This window comes from Rhipicephalus sanguineus, chromosome 5, assembly GCF_013339695.2.
Source record: "Rhipicephalus sanguineus isolate Rsan-2018 chromosome 5, BIME_Rsan_1.4, whole genome shotgun sequence".
Classification (NCBI taxonomy): Eukaryota; Metazoa; Arthropoda; class Arachnida; order Ixodida; family Ixodidae; genus Rhipicephalus; species Rhipicephalus sanguineus.
Window position 1 is genome coordinate 92,197,750 of NC_051180.1, and position 17,266 is coordinate 92,215,015.

The window sequence follows — 17,266 nt, forward strand, 5'->3', positions numbered from 1 at the left end:
AAAATTAATTGGAACCTTAGAGCATCAGGGTATATTTCGCGAAACGTACCGACTGGAACCGCCTAGTGAGCTCTCTCGAATCAGTGCTGGCAGTGAACGCACGCTACGAATTCACGCATATCCACGAAGTGAAGAATAAATGATGAGTGGGCGAAGCACCGGGGATCATTTGGGTAATCGTGAATTCCCGTACATTGCCACTCGAGCATGCAAATGCGCGACAAACACGTGTGTACAGTATATACAATGTTGTTTATGATGTCATAAGGCGTATATGGTGTTGAGGTGCGCGACTTACGTTTCCCCTTCATTAGGACCGCCTTGTGATCGGTGAATGAAGAGCCAGAGGTTCTTGAATGGGAAGTAATCTGAAGTTAGCGAAGACGAGGTCATATACACGTGCCCTGGGTTGTGGTTGTTGATGTTTATGGCCATATGTAAGTCATATGCAATGAATCTGAGAGCATTAACGCGCCCTAGGGGTCTCCATTAAACCAGAGCACGCCGCGTCGGAGCGAGCGCTGCTACCGCAGCGCACCTAGCGCAATCTATGTAAACCAGAGCCCGGCGTTCACGGTGTTAGAATAGTTTAGGTGGAGCGACGCGGCGCGATTGAGAATGAGGAGAAATCGGAGGACCTCTTACTTTCTTGCCGAAAAGGAGGCGCGCGCGGGCTTACGGTGGCCGCACGCGTTGAAGCCTATTCGCAATGCACACAGACGGTTGCGCCGCGTAGCGGCCGGCGAGAGCACAATTTCAAAGAGTATGGCGCATTGTAATGGCTGTTACAGAGTGGCTCCAGGCGCGTTTCTCGTTGGTTAGCAACCTCTATCTACGCGATGGAAAAAGAATTTAAAAGCAACAGGATGTGTTGCGTGCCTCAGTGCACGAACCGAGCGGTGAAGGATGAGATAAGCCTTCATTCGTTCCCGCTGGACGCGCGACTTAAGAAGGAGTGGGTGGTGAAGCTCCGGATCGGCAAGCCCGTGACGCCGCCAATGAAGGTTTGCAGCGCACATTTCATCTCCGAAGACTTCTTCTGGAGCAGCATTGGTAAGCCAAATGCTTATTGTTGACATTGTTCCCGAAAGCACAAAGATTACGCTTTTACGATGTTGTAACAGCTTTCGTGAACGGCACGTTCAATGCGGGACGTAAATACACGCTAACAAGTCGCTGCCTATCTATGCCTTACGACGCCCGATCGCTCCCGCAACAATTGATTGTTATTTGTAGAGCGGTTAGGCAGCTGGTGTCTGATGTTCTGGCGTCAGCAAAAAATGAACGGCGTGTTAATCCTGAGAACCGGTCGATCGTTTCAACAGATTATAATGTGCGATTGCGCTTTGAAGCATCTTTCCACGTGGGCCCTTCGATCGCAATCAAGGCCAGTCCGGATCGGATTTCGCGATCGACACTGGTCGCTGCTTCACGGCCAAAGCCTATCCGAATCGAGTTTAGCGTAGACGTCACCCAAACCGCAATCATATTGATCCCAATCGGGCCTGATCGCAAGTGACACTGTAGCAGCAGTTGATCTGGACCGAGCACAATACGAATCGGCCCTGATCGCGCGAGAAATTCCCTAGTGCCACCGGTATTACTTTTCAGCGCGATAGCTTTATCACTGGTTTTCAACAGTCTCCTCTAGAGTGATTGTGTAAGTGTGCATTAGCACTTTGTTTGAATGAAGAAATTAATCAATTTAATTTTATTCCTACCCATGGCAGCTGCACTTTTATGAAGGCAGAATTAAATAAAACGCTTCGGTACCGCGCACTGGATGCTCTTTTAACACCAAGGTAGTCGAAATGTGCTTTTCTGTAATGCCTCAAATCAGATTGTCACTGTGGCACGTAAAAACGGATATCGTTTCAATTCTCATTTTGTGTAGACCCCAAAGTGTGGACGCCTAATCGAAGACGGACTGAAGAAGACTGCTGTACCTTCACAGAACTTGCCCACAAGAACCCATGACAAAAGAAAAGGACTTGTCAAGAATACAGGAAGCAGCAGCGCGAGATGCCCGTGCCTCTGCTAGACATTGTCATGGTATGTTGTTTCATAGGTTAAAGCACCTATGCTTCTTCAGTGCAGTAAAAATACATTATTCATGCTGTGTTATTGCTAATATTTATTATGACATGCCACGTAGGGCACACAAGTAAGAAACCTTGGAAGGCTGTGGATTTGATCATAATTGGGTGGCACAGTAGTATATTGTTTTAGTTGGCATTTGCTTTACTACTTTGAGAAAGTTTTGCTGATAAGCCCGTAGAAAGTCAAAGGTGCAATGTCAATCCAATTAAGTTCTGTTCAGGAAGTAGTGCAAGCTGTTCAAGCACTCCTGGCTGTCAGCCATCTCCACAGTATCCATAGGCAAAGGTTTCATCTCTTCTAGATTTATTATGGTTCTAACTTCTTCTGCAATCACCATGATGCTTTCACACACTTGCAAAACAATGCTACCAGACATTATGACTACCACTGCAGTGTGGGTCATCGAACTGATAGGAATGCAGACAACCAAACTCATGGAAAGTGTCATATGTGCATGGCACACTAGTAGCAACTGGTTGCAGTGTGAACTCGACACAAGGACAAACGAAGGCACAAAGAAGACACACACGGAGCGCTTCTTTGTGCCTTTGTTCGTCCCTCTGTCGAGTTCACGCTGCAACCAACTGCTTCTAATTATCTGCTAACAAGCCAACTTCGCAACTCTCGTTGACATCACTGGTGTTTGCATCTTTCAAGATGCATTTCGTGATGTCTTGCAGCAATAAACTGGTCTCAATCCATGTTCCACTGCACAACCTCTGCCTTGGTACACACTGGTAGTTGCACTGCAGCTGCATTAGTACACACAAACAAACGCCATAAAAATGCATCTGGCCGTTTTCACTACTGACTTTTCTCTTTCGTCATTGTAGCACAACGAGGGAATAAATTGTTGTGCATCTGTGCGTTGCAATAACATGCGAAAGAAACTTTTAAAGTGCTTACGTCTTGCAAAAATACAACAGCTGCCTGCAGGAATGCATGGTTAAGGAACAGTAAACAAGCCAGGCTGACAGGCAGCCAATAGTTATTGCGCTGTAGGTTTATTTGACTTCAAAGGGCTGATGTGCATCTCTGAGTGCACGTTGTCAAAAATTACCAAAAAAACTAACAAGGCATAGAAAGTGGCATGTGACATTTTGTCCAAACTGCATGTTCTTATGCTCCAGCTCTAGAAGCAGTGAAGAAATGGCAGGACAGAAATTGAGAGCTTTCGGTTACACACCTACCTCTCTGGATAAATTTGCTTGTGGGTAGTGATGACAGTTGGTCACGAAATGCGGTAACACCAGGCGTAGGTTGGCAAAACATGTGGAGCTCACTCAGACTAACTCATTAAATAGTATATTTTGCCTTTAGGGCTTACTCGGACTCAGGCTCACCAAAATTTTTTTCAATCGGACTCACTCGGACTCAAATTCACCAGAATATTACTCACCGCAACTCACTCATGCACAGACTCACAGCTCCGAGTCTGAGTGAGTGCACTCGTGAGTGAGTTTGCCGACCTGTGATGCCAGATAATATTCAGAAATTCAAGACATAACAGGGTTAATTTTAAAGGATTACTCACATGGCTAGACTCGGTCATTGTAAACAAGAATAAAAATGTGGTGGTCAGTCTAGCTGCTTGCACTCATGTGGTGCTAGATAATGCAAACCACATCTCCAACCATATAAAGTATACTCATGTCGTTCTATGGCCAAGATAAAGCGGTTTTCAATCAATCTTGAATATACACTGGCTCAGGCTTGCATATTTACAGTATCGTAAATACACCCTGAGCTGTCACTGTTCCTGCATACTCTTTTGCAGTGTGGAATGTTTATGAATTCTTTCATTTCACTTTTGTGCAGAACCAACTTCTCAAGGAACATGTCGGGAACCTGCCCGAGCTGTGCATGGGCTACCTTGTGAAGAGAACCCCGATGATGACCTATATGATGTAAAGGCTCAATTACATGTTGTAATGTGTATTGCCATTGTAGCTAGATGCATCCAGGGAGAAAGCTTGGCAACCGAGATATGCATTTCTGCTAACCAGTGAGCACAAGTTCATGTCAATAGCTTAAAGCACATACCCCTCAAGGTTTCGTTACACCCTCTGGCAACTTTTTCACCATAATATGCCATACTCTGATCTGACCCTTTATATATTGCGAGGTATACAGAAGGGAAATTATACAAATCAGCTCATGGCATGCACAATAACTTGTGCAATATCATCATACATGAAGTGAAGGTTTCCATTGCATTTCAAAGAGGCTCCAGGAAAGTAAAATGCCACATTTCACTTCTTCCAAGAAGTCAAACTCTTGTTTCAGAATAGTTGTGTCGCTGCAGCATGTACCTGCAATTCTCTCGTATTTTGCTGTGTAGGCAAACATCTCAACATGTCATGTTATTACGGAAACAATGAGTCAGGTAGCTGATAGAATAAGTAAGCAGTGAAAAGCCACAACACTGGTAGGCATAAATTGATATAAACAGTATAAGATCTTAGCATCCCACTATAGCACGCCTCATCACCCACTATGCGGCTGTGCATACATATGACCCTATCAAGTATTTAAAAAAATTACAAAGACAAATTAGCTAAGCTATTGCTTTTTATTGCAATGAATCCAAAATGAGTTAAATCAGTGTGACACTATTTCCGCCAAAATGCCCAAAATAGCTCTAAAGCAGAGACTAGTATATCAGAAGATTCGTAGATGTGTTTTCTTGACTTGAATCGGTCCTTACGGGAAAACTTTCTTGCACGCAGGTACGACAGCATGGCCAGGAAACTGCATCACAACCATGTCCTAGTGGTGCAACTGGTACAGCTGCTTCCTCACTAGACCAGGAGGCTGCAGAAGCCCTTGTTCAGCTTTCACAGTTCATCCAGAATGTACCAGACATGTGTACACAAGACAAGAGCATCCAGGTCGATGTGGACTCCTTTATGGGGAAGAAGTTCAGGCTTGTAGATTTACTCACATCAGACAACATTGTTCTTGCTTTTACTGGTGTATCAATGAATCTGCTGATAGCAGTTAGTAATGAAGTAGGCAGAATTGAAGAGGCAGTCACTGAAATGTCAACTCTTGAACGCGTTATTCTCGTTCTTGTACGTTTGAAAACGTGTTTACCCTTTGTGTGTTTGGCCCCCCTATTTTGTGTGAGCAGAACAACTGTCTCTCGCCACTTTTACAGCACACTTCATAACCTTGCAGCGGTTCTGGAATCTGCAATTCCATGGCCAGATAAACAGGAAATTGCAAGAAATCTGCCACAGTGCTTTGAAGAATACAGGGACGTACGTGTTGTGCTAGACTGTACTGAGGTCACAGTTGAAAAATCGCACTGTGCTTCGTGTAGAATTCTAACGTATTCGCATTACAAGGAACGCACACAGCAAAGCTTCTTGTTGGTGTCTCGCCTGCTGGTTTAATCACTTTTGTCAGCCGTGGTTTTGGAGGCAGAGCGTCAGACAGAGCCTGCGTTGAAAAATCGGCAGTTCTAGCAAAACTCAACAGTTTTGAAGATGACGTAATGGTTGATAAAGGTTTCAACATAGACGTATTATGTGAAAACCTCGGGCTGGGGGTTGTGCAGCCTCCATTTCTTCGTGGACAGCTGCAGTTCACCGCAAAAGACTCAGAAAAGACATTAAAAATAGCCAGGGCACGTGTGCACGTCGAGCGGGCAATCCAAAGGATGAAACTTTTTAAAGTTCTGAGGGAACCTGTGCCTTGGGAAATGGTTGGTGCCCTTGATGACATATTTATTGTGATTGGTGGAATTGTAAATCTCTCCACTCCTATTCTCTCTGAGAAAAGGTTCTAGTGAAATTATGGACGAATCTGTTGTGTCCGCAAGCGAATTTTCTGCTGCTTCTAGCAGAAGTGACTCGGAGGATAATGTCAAATCATGAAATATAGTTTGTATGATAAAAAACCGTAGAACGAGCCAGGATTGTAGTCAGGTGTTGATCAGTACGTTACGCTTTCTGGCATATCGATTTTTTACTCAGATTGAAATGTCGTGAAAATGTTGGCAATATTATATCTTTTCTTTGTAGTGTCGCAACAGTATATGGTAAAAATTTGGTGACATAACCGTCAACCAGCAGAGAGACGTTCAGTCCAAGAAAGCTACCTGGCCGTGACCTCAGAGTAGTGTTGCACAGTGAAGCGATATGTGTCACAAGGAAAATCGGCGTTTCGGGCATCTTTTTCACCGCGGAAGTAATAAGCAGGATTTGTGCTAATAAAAATGAGAGTGCGTGGTTGCAAATCTTATATAAGCAGTCTTATGCCAAAGTTGATGATTCTTGGGAAATGGTCACGGCCGCAGAAATGATGAATTTCATTTGCCTGCTGATCTTATGGGCATTGTCGAGCTTCCACGACTATACCTCGCCAAAACAAGTACATTCAGAACAAGTCCTACCGATTGACGAAGCGGAGAAAATACAAAAGGTGCTAAGAGGACAAGAAACTTGACTGGACAAATGCCACTTGTAATGCTTGTTTTGCCCAGTGGCACACCAACCTTAGAAAAAAAAAATTTTTTACATCTCAGAGCTTTCAGGCATGGCTCCACCTACTTCGATAATGTCATACATTGAAATGGGAAGACTTTTTGTAACTTACACGTTTAGATTATTTTTATTGTGTGCGGGGAAGCCGTGCTCAATGCTACCTTTTGGTATGTGATTTTTTTATGTGCTGCTATTTACCATGCTTTGCTAAAATACCTATGGCTGAATAGCAAATCTATTCCTCTTCTCAATTATCTTTATTGTATTGCTGTGTTTCAAAAATTTGTAGAGGGAAGAAATGTAACCGTGTAACCTGATGGAGTAATGCAGTTTTCAGTGTGCACAAAAAAAACTTGTAACTCATACGCTTTTTGAGCTACACCAAACTTTCCTTTAATAAGAAAGCTGTTGGGCAAATATTTTGCTATCTTAGATTATTTTTCAATTTTTTTCCATGTTCGGGGTATAGCATTGAAAATATTCTATGCAATGTTCAATAAATCATATTAGAACTTGTTGGGCTAGTGGGTTACTTGTCATATTGAACATACTTAGCGCAACTTCGCACTCAAAAACACTCACATTTCACTCAAGAACACACCCCACACACAGCGCTTGACAATAAAGCTTGTTTTTTATTAATGCTCTTGCATATTATACCTTAATATGCACTTTTTGAAGTAATATCACTACAAAGTACAATCACTTCGCTCCATATTGATATATATTACCACACTGTATCTATCATGTTATTCATAACAAAAAATAATTACTGAAACATACAAAATGTGGCCAATTTTCCCACGGTCACGAAAGAGTAAAGAACTTAGCATGGCAGAGGAGGTATACAAGGCCAAATGCTACTGAATAAAAACACATGGACAGTTTATCCTTAAGCAAGTTCTGCAAGTTTGGGCAAAACGTGCTTGAAATACACGAATTGAAGCTTGCGGACCAGTTTGTCGATGTGGTCATCATTTCTGTGCACAGTTAATATCATTATGTCACCAACTTCTCTTTAAACTTAGTAAGCTTAGTCTTGACCCTAACCTGTTTAGATGGCTTGAGATTTTCCTCTTAAATCGGTCACAGTACATTGCATCAAACGGTCATACTTCTTCATTTAACGCTGTGGACTCTGGTGTGCCGCAGGGATCAGTTTTAGGCCCTCTTCTTTTCCTAATCTACATTAACGACTTACCAAACGCTGTTTCCTCTAACATTTATTTTTTCGCAGATGACTGTGTTATCCTCCGCGAAATCTCGGATAACAACGATAACAGGTCTGTACAAGATGATATTAACGCTATCTCTAACTGGTGTGACGTATAGTTAATGCAACTTAACGTGACTAAATGTAAAACAATGCGTGTAACTCGTAACAATATTCCTTCGCCAAACTATTATCTTAATAACATTCCCCTAGAAGCCGTGACATTCTACAAGTACCTTGGCGTCTACATAACCTCGACACTTTCCTGGTCCTTACACATTGATAAGGTAATAAGCAATACTAACCGCATGTTAGGATATATCCGGCGAAATTTCTCTTCTGCTCCTTCCTCATTAAAATTAACCTTATATGAAACACTCATTAGGAGTAAAATAGACTACGCATCATCCCATCTGGGACCCTCACTCCGCAACCCATATTCAATCGCTTGAACTAATCCGAAATAATGCCACGCGTTTCATTTATAGTAATTACAGCCGAACATTAAGCGCAACTTCCATGAAAAACTCCTTACTACTTTCTCCCCTCTCATCCCGACGTAAGTGTTTTCGCCTTGCTTTATTCCGTAACTTATATTTGTACAATTCTACCTGCGTGATAATCTTATATCATCCCCTTCTTACATTTCCTCTTGCATTGATCATGTCCATAAGGTTGGGATAATGCACTGCCATTCCAGAACCTGTCACGAATCATTTATTCCCAGGACGTCTCAAGAATGGAACCACCTTCCCGGCACGATTGTTCCTATCTTTGAAACATATTTTTTTGTTTTGCTGCTGTACTTCTCGATGGCTAGTTGTTCGCAGTGTTTACCATAACGCGTTGCGTTATTTCCATAGAAGCTTTCGGAAAACATTTTTGACACCTTGCTTTCCCAAGATGTGGCATCTTTTGGTATGTATGTAAAATAAGCGTGACATTGCCTCCCTGTTATCCTCACTTTTCGTTCTCTTCGCCATTTTGTGTTGTCTTGATGCCTTGTTTCGGTGCACATTAGAAAAGCCTCCTCTTCAGTGAGCTGAATGTGTGCCTTGTAGACGTGCAGCTCCTCTTTTGCAAGGTCATTCTGTGAAAACTTATATATTCCCATCGCTGCTGCATCTCAAAATGCCACATCATGGAACATTAGTTGGCTGTATTTTTTCATTTCATTCTTCATGGTGTGCTTGATCAAAGTTCGCTCCTCAAGGGTGACACGCTCGTGAAATGAATTGCTTTCATTCTGATGCATCCTGCCCCGCTGATGTAGCACCAATGCACTCTGTTGCGCTGCGGCAATCAGCCGCTGCCGTACTTCCTCTTGTCGTTTGGGTCCAGAATTGGCCGCAGGTTACGACTGTACATGGCGCAGTTCTTTTAAGTTTACAAGCCTCATATAGTGGACTAGTCTTTAACTTGCCCCAGGCTTGTGTCACATCAGTTGACGTCAGCAGGTCCAAGTTCTGGATGCCAGTCCTATCAATAAAATAAAACAAACCACAAAGATCACTTTTGATATCTTCTGCTCCTTTGCAGTGCTGCTTAACAGAATACTTGGGATCAAGTGCACCTTCTAGAGCATGTTCTGCAAAGTAACATGTAACGATGTTGCTTATGGCTCACTTTCAGAGACATGCCCATGCTGTTTCACAGTTATCTTGAACATTTTATTGCGCACATCAGTGTTGCTGGTCTTGATAACTTCTGTTTTGCACAGTATCAACACGTCTTTAGTAGTGATTCTAGCATAAACCAAACAGCATCAAGAAACCATAGTGAAACATAAAATGACTTCATTCACTTGTTTGTAATTTTAGCTATTTATTACAAAACATTCATGTGCAACCTGTCTTCAGCTGCCTTGTTGAAGAGAGGCTAATTGCAAAAATGCTACAAAAGGTGAGCTCTTCATACAGAAATATTTTTTGACAGTGAAGCTTGTGGAATTAACATTCAGTGTCAACGAACAACTTTTCATGAGACAGAAGAAGCCACATCGATTTATACGATGGGCATCCCAAGCATTAGTGCACGATTGACTGCTTCAGCATTAGAGGCCATATGACATAGTAGCAAAGGGAAAAGTACAACCACCTTTAATATTTGATTGTTTCAGAGTTTTGGATTGCACGGCTTCGAATGGTGTGTGTTGTATGCTACGCTTGAGAGTGGGGCAGGGACAGCTGCTGTAGAAAACGTTGGAGGAAGTTTACATGGTTCTGTTTTGCTATCTGTACGCTTGGTTGGTGTTTTATGCAATTGAATAAACAGAGAAAAACTGCTCTTGCCTGTTTCCGTGTAGCAGCATTGCAATGATATGTTAGACACGGACTGCAACGCACACAGACGGAAGCGCTCTGAGTTTTTTTTTTTATTGAAAATCCGGCTTTGCAGGAGCAGTAATTCTTTTTTCTGGCCCTGCAGGTCTTTGCTTCGAAGAAAGTGGGGCTTATACACAAATACCCGTGTGTCTCCTCTACCTCTCAGGAAATGAATTTCCACTCGCCCAAGAACAGCACTAACACCCATTCCGAATAAATATTACCACCTCTCAGCACTACTACATTAGTCACTTTGACTTGGAAAGGGAAGCGGCTGCCAGACATCAGCTCGTATTTGCCAAACTTGGTTCACCATATCCACACATGCGCCATAACCACACATGTTTACCTAAAGGTGCTGCAATTTAGTCAGTTATGCAAACATAAAATTTGCCAACTGAATTTACGTATTTCTAACAGATGTGGTTTAGCTTACAACCAAAATTTTGGTTGCTTTCGGTAGTTATAGATCAAAGGAACATTGCATTATTTTGGAGAGCAGTATTTCTTGTGGGCTTACATTTTGTTATGAACCACTCTGCATCACGTGCGTGCACACACACACACACAGTTCAGCCGCACTGTGCATGAATTTAGAGTATTTGATACCTTGGCCCGAATGAAATCAAATTCTGTAGTACAGAGGCGTAACTCGCAATACAGGAAAAAATGGCAAGGTACTGGCTGTTGCACATTTAAGGGAAAGCCCGAAGCGCATTGCAATGTGCTCCAAGTTTTCCCCTAAGTGTGAAACGGTGTGTACGTACACTGATTAAGGTTTGGGTTGCGACTATTTGCGGCGCTATTTCTAACCCACGTAGGTTGTACGATACTGCTTTCAACCCCACTCCCAACATCCTACTTCGTTTTTGTTGCAGTGGCAGGCGAAACGGAAGCAACAAACTTTTTGGGTGGCACGCTGAAGTGCGTCCTGTGCCTCGCTAGGCTCATTGCATCGGAACGTAACTGGATCCGCAGCTGCGCGCCGTTCCTAGCTCTCTGGAATAGTTGCGTGCACGGACCGTATTCGATTATAATCCACTTTAAAACGAGATCGGCGTACCTTTTCTGTCCCACCCCGAAAACGCGCCCCAGCCATATCGTTCGTTTTGGATACTTTAGCGCTGTATACATCCTTCAGTAAGGTTAAGTACGTCATTCGCGGTAAGATAAGCACGTACGCACTTCTTGTTGAGCACGCTAATCACCTATATTTACACGGGGTGTGACGGCACGATGTGGAGCACGACGCGCTATCTGGCACGGTGTGGACATGTGTGCGACCACTGCGGCTGCAACATAAACAAAAAGCTCATGCAGTACGTACGTACCTTGATGTGGCTGCTTACGTCGAAAACAAACTCCACCTCATGGGGCTTTCCTCGGACATGGGACGTTTGTAGGCAGAGTGCTTGAACGCTAACGGCGCGAACGCTGCAAGCTTTAACGCCACAACAAATTAAGTGGCCGGCGTTCAGAACTTCTTCGCCCTCGACGAGACACCGAATCCTTTTTTCGGAGGTTTCGAGGTGTCCCATGATATTCGCTAGTGATAGCTGTTTTGTAAAAGGCAGCGGCATTTTACAGCTGATGAGAATCAACTCTGACAGGGTCAAGAAAAGGCCGGCCTCTTACGACACGCCATGTGCCGTCGACAAGTTGATAATCTCTGTGTCCGCCATCTTGGATCGCCACGCGCGCCACCTATAGTTCGTGTGCATTGCGAATACCCAGCGCAAACCTGACGCGTCTGACATTCGGTGTTTTAGCGTGTTTAGCGATATCACAAGGCCCTGTGAGGTTTGTGTGGTCTTGTAATATCATACACATAACTTCAATATAAAAATTTTGCAGTGTTTTATGCATGACGGTTCGGCATGCGGCGTGAAGCTCACAAACACCACCTTCCCCTCGGCAAAACAGAGGCCTAGGCGATCGTGCCCGCATTATGTCTACAAAAGTTAATCTGCAGTTGCGTGACGCATGTTGAATTCACCCTTCATTTGCCCTCGAAAGATTAATTGATGTATTTGCTGTCAGCACCATATAAAGAGCAGGTATCATGCGTAAGTTGCATTTCGCATATGAGGTCAGCTAGGTGACCCTACAGAACCTTTACTACGAACCGCTTATTTGCAAATCCGTAAACATTTGCGAGAAGACAAATGCTTCAATGTGGAATAGATTAACTCTAGGTCTTTCGGGGCGTGCACTAGCACGTGACGCGCCGCTCCCACGTCGGGAAATACAGGAAATCGCGCATCAAAATGTTTTTCACGAACAAAATCTATTGTTTGCAACTCGCGATCATTCCGTGGAATAGCACGTCCCCACACTTTCAATCGGTCATACCCTTCGGAGCAGCGAAAAGGGAAACTTCCTCCGTGCACGATTTGTAGCCGTGTTGCATCGCGGCACAAAGCACTTCTTGCCAATCTGGACAATAACGTTGTAAGATAATGACACGATAAACAAGGATAAGCTATTTCAATAGGCTAGCATTTTGGTGGCAGGCAGGCGTTTCGAATGACGAACGTATGTGCATGAATGGGGCCCGTCTGGTTTGGCGTGTTAGTTTTAACGGGTAAGACAGTGACGTCACGGATATGGTGTCACTCTCATTCCTGTCATTCCGAAAAAAGAAACTGGAAAGCAATGGTTAGAACGCTGAAAAGGAAACGAGCACGACCATTTCACGTTTGTGCACCCAGAGCAGGGCTAAAGTTCTACTTCTGCTACTGCAACAAACAGCATGTCTGTGACGAACAACGAAAGGCACAATCAGAATGGCACATGGTGAGTCATGTTGGATTGGTCGTTAAATGGACGTTAACTTCATTACCACGCGCCAGCCAGCACGTGTAAACGTTGCAAACTCGGCTGCTTTAATCATCCGATATGGTGCATGCACAACGACAACCCATGAGAGGAATTTCTAACCTACCATTGTCAAATGTGTTGCTTTCTTCTGACGACCATCATTTAGTGAAACGTCAACCCTCCCCCCCCTCCCCCCCACCACCCGCCACCGCTTTCTTTTCAGGGAATACCGTTTTCTTTTTCAGTAACCTAGTTCGGTCCGCCACGGTGGATCAGCGGCGAAGGTGCTTGGCTGCTGACCCGAAGGTCGCGGGTTGGATCCCGACCGCGGCGGTCGCATTTCAGTGGAGGCGAAATGGTAGTGGCCTGTGTACTGTGCGATGTCAGTGCACGTTAAAGAACACAGATGGTCGAAATTTCCGGAGCCCTCCACTACGGCGTCTATCATATCGTGGTTTCGGGATGTAAAACCCTAGATATTATTATTATTATTATTATTATTATTATTAACCCTGCTCGTCCCGGCGGCCTCACCCACTTTGCCACGGTGGCCTTATTTGTGCACGAGCTAGAACAGTTTTAAAATTCGTGTTCACCTGTAAACCGCTGTTCGCAGAAGCTATACTTCCTATGTGTTTCCATCTGTTGGCTACCGCCAATGAATTTGCTTGATGTTGTGCATTTACTTTTAAATCAGAGTGATATGTGCGGTTACCCTGATAAAAAACGAACGACCAGCAGTTGAAGAGTTGTCGCAAATGCAGCTTTGTAAGCGACGCGGCCCCCGTTGAAGCGGCTGACCCGACGCCTCGATACACCCAGCGCAGCCTGTCGGAAAAAATATGAAGCGCGTCTCCGTGTTCGGCGCGGAGGCTGCGTGGCGGAGGCAGAGCGTCGGTACACCTAACCTATTCTAACACCGTGACCAGAGCTACGCTAGACGCGGGGTGTACAAGGCTCGGCCCTAAGGTGCTTCGCCCCTAAATGTGCTTAGCTGCCGGCTGAATTTTTGTGCACTTGTGCACGTTGTGTGCCGGTGCGCTATGCGAGAAAGTTCAAAAAAAATTTTGCATATTATATAGCGGGAGCTGTTAACGTTTCCTTATGCCATTAGCTGTCCACAGAAAACTGTCCTCATCATGAACTGGCACGTGCTCTCGTCATCCTCTTCCTGCTATTTGCCTACTTCGTTTCTGCTTCGCTACCAGAACACGTGCGCCGATTTGTGCGGCGTGGGATGCAATAACTCTGGCGGGTGAGAGAAAGAGTACACAGAGAAAGCGAGAGAGAGAGAGAGAGAGAGAGAAAGAAAGAGAAATAGAGACACAGAGAGAAGATACAGAAAGAAAGAGGAAGAGAACCCGCGTACCCGCGATCCGTAGACGACGATCGTAACCACTCGGCTATCCAGGCACGCTAGCAAAGCGTAACATAGGCTTGTATACTATAGCAAGGGGGTGGGAAAGGGAAGTGATGGTGAGGAGGAGGGATTTGAATTAAGGGCTGCACGCATTGAAGCCCGACGTCCAAACACGACGCCACAGGCGCTCGCGTCAGCAGGCTGAATAGCAAGATCGCCGATTTTTGTGGCGAGTTGTTTTTCATAGCACAACACTTAAGCGCACACAAACAATGAAAGAGGGAGGTGACGACATCATTCTTGTGTTGTCATCACATCCCTCTATTCTTGTTTCTGTGCGCTTAGTGTTCCGCTAGATTGAATAGAACGCCTTCAAGAATGTCGGGGGCGTTCAGACGCTCGGCGCTTTCTATAAAAAGCTGACGCTTTTACATTATTTCATGCAAGATGCCGTCCGCGTTTTCACAGCCCTGACGGGGCGTCGTCGAGTCACCGTTCAATCGAATGTAGGAGCAAATAAGTCATCATCATCGAGCAAATAAGTCAAACTTCGTCATCGACTATTTAATACGAATGCACTGTGGCAGCAACCAATGGGCGGTTTCTTTATTTAAAGGGACTGTCTACCGTCCTTCATCGCTTTTATGTTTTGTACCGCAATCGAAAGCACACCGTCTGAAGCGTCCAACTTTGCAGCGGTTTCTCTGGAAAGTGAGTAGAAAATTTTAAAACAGAAGTTTTCGATCTGCGTTTGGTCTTCTTCCATTGGTGTGAATACGCCCCACAACACTGGTTGGTGGAGGCGATGATGATTGTAGTGCTGGTAAAACTTAAAACCGAAAGCACATGTCATTTCTGTAGGATTTCTTTATTTTCGCTGAACACTAATGCAATGAATGTAACAGTCGTTTGTAGCGCGCCATCGGTTAAATGAAGCCTTATTATACGATTACAGAACACTAGTTTTGCTATGATTGCAGTCTATGCGTTTATTTTATCACTGCTGCCGCAATCTTCCCACAGACGTTTCTGCAACGGTCTTGCAAGCAAGCGATGTAACGAAACTCATGTACTGATGTAGCGATGATAAATGCATGCCTTCACAGCGCAGCACGCGCGAGACATCCTAACGACAGTGCAGCGTAACGGTACAACCAGCGCGGGGTGTTGAAGCAGACGAAATCGAAAGCGGCAGCGTCAGAAGCGCCGCCAGGCGTCTTTTTGGACGCGTGAGATAAAAAAACAGCAAAAATTACTTTTTGACGCAATCTAAAGCTGTTTCAAGAGCGGAAAATACACTCTCAAGTTCTACATGTTTGTTTTTAAGCAAAACAAGTCCACCTGCGTGGACAGTCTGTCAAACCTATACATTGCGGGAATTGCGACCACTTTGTTGTTGGGTGACCCTAGCGGTCATTCTTTCACGGTTTTCAGCATCAGATTAAAATTATAATTCTTTTTTTTTATGGGGCGAAAGCGCGCTCGTTGCCGCCGATGTGACGAACGATCTTCTCATTTTTACCACAATAAAAAAAAATTTTTCGGAGCGGTAGACAGTCCGATTAAAAGAAAACCCTCTTTGGTAATATGCGCGAATGCGCTTATTTCAAATATTAGATTTGTGTCCGTCCGTCCAGTTCCTGAAGACGAATCGCTACAAGGAAAAATTTGTATAAACCCTTTGTAGTATCGCCTATATTTTTCGCACTATATTATAAGAACCGGCTGTAACACATAAACTGCCAAAAATAGTATAAAACGAATTTCATCAATATCAGGCCAGTACTTCGCTGGAAAAAAGTGGGACACATGTTTCCCACTGGCCCATGAAGTTACCATCATGCGATCACATAACCGGGTACTTGGGATGAAACGGCCGTAACAAGTAGCGCAGAGAGAGCACTTATGATGTTGTGCAGAGGAACGTTGTGCGCACCTCATTTCCAGCAGCGGAACAGCACCTGCACATTCGCCTTACACGCCTTCATAGGGCTATGGTCTGTTCCTGTAAAGCTTACTTCACCGCATACACCAATCATTTTTACATTATTTCATGCAAGATGCCTCAGGCACTTTGGGCGTTTCTATCTATCTATCTATCTATCTATCTATCTATCTATCTATCTATCTATCTATCTATCTATCTATCTATCTATCTATCTATCTATCTATCTATCTATCTATCTATCTATCTATCTATCTATCTATCTATCTATCTATCTATCTATCTATTGTCACGTGGTCGTGACGTCGACGAAGACAACAGTCAGCACGTCCGAGATGAAGATGTTTATTTGGCCGAACTTGTGGCCGAGAAATTGAGAACTAGAACTACAGCAATACACGCTGTACAATGATAGCGGGGAACAGGGCGTCGTCCGTCGATCAACTGACAAGCGGTCAAGCGCGTCGGCTTTTATACAGGCGCTATGGAACTTTCCAGCAATATCGCTGGTGGCGGCGTTATCTCTCGACAAAGCTGAAACATTCGGTGCGGCGCGCAATCTTAACAAAACGATCTACTAAAATCGTGAAGCTTCTCGAACACTGCTTCGCGGCCAGCGTCGAGCGTTGATAACCGTCCTTGCTGGTCAAACTCGAACACATCAAAATAAAAGAAGAAGCGGGCGTGGCATTGCCCCCCTCTGAAAAAGCATCGTCCCGATGCTTGCAACAGAACATGGAAAGGAAAAAAACAAGTGCGTACACAAATAAATTACAATAACAGGAAAAAGTAGAGTCCCCAGGTTCGCTAACGCGCAAAAAACGGCTTAAGGCGCACGACATGGACGACTTTAGGTCGTGCGCGGCGTCGCTGGGAGTTCGTAATGCCGTCCGGGACGACCTCGTAGTCAAGAGCGCCGTGACGTCGAAGCACCTTGTATGGGCCGAAGTATCACCGAAGAAGTTTTTCACTGAGCCCACGTCGGCGTATCGGCGTCCAGACCCACACACGGTC

At 44.4% G+C, this 17,266-nt stretch overlaps 1 long non-coding RNA gene across 1 annotated transcript; it reads left to right on the forward strand.

Annotated features, from left to right (window-relative positions):
* The first annotated feature begins 1,980 nt into the window (after nt 1-1,980).
* On the forward strand, nt 1,981-5,977 carry LOC119393989 (uncharacterized). The gene is made up of 3 exons (XR_005184027.2): nt 1,981-2,052; nt 3,919-4,007; nt 4,830-5,977. It is a non-coding gene; the product is annotated as an uncharacterized LOC119393989 (long non-coding RNA).
* The last annotated feature ends 11,289 nt before the right edge of the window (nt 5,978-17,266 follow it).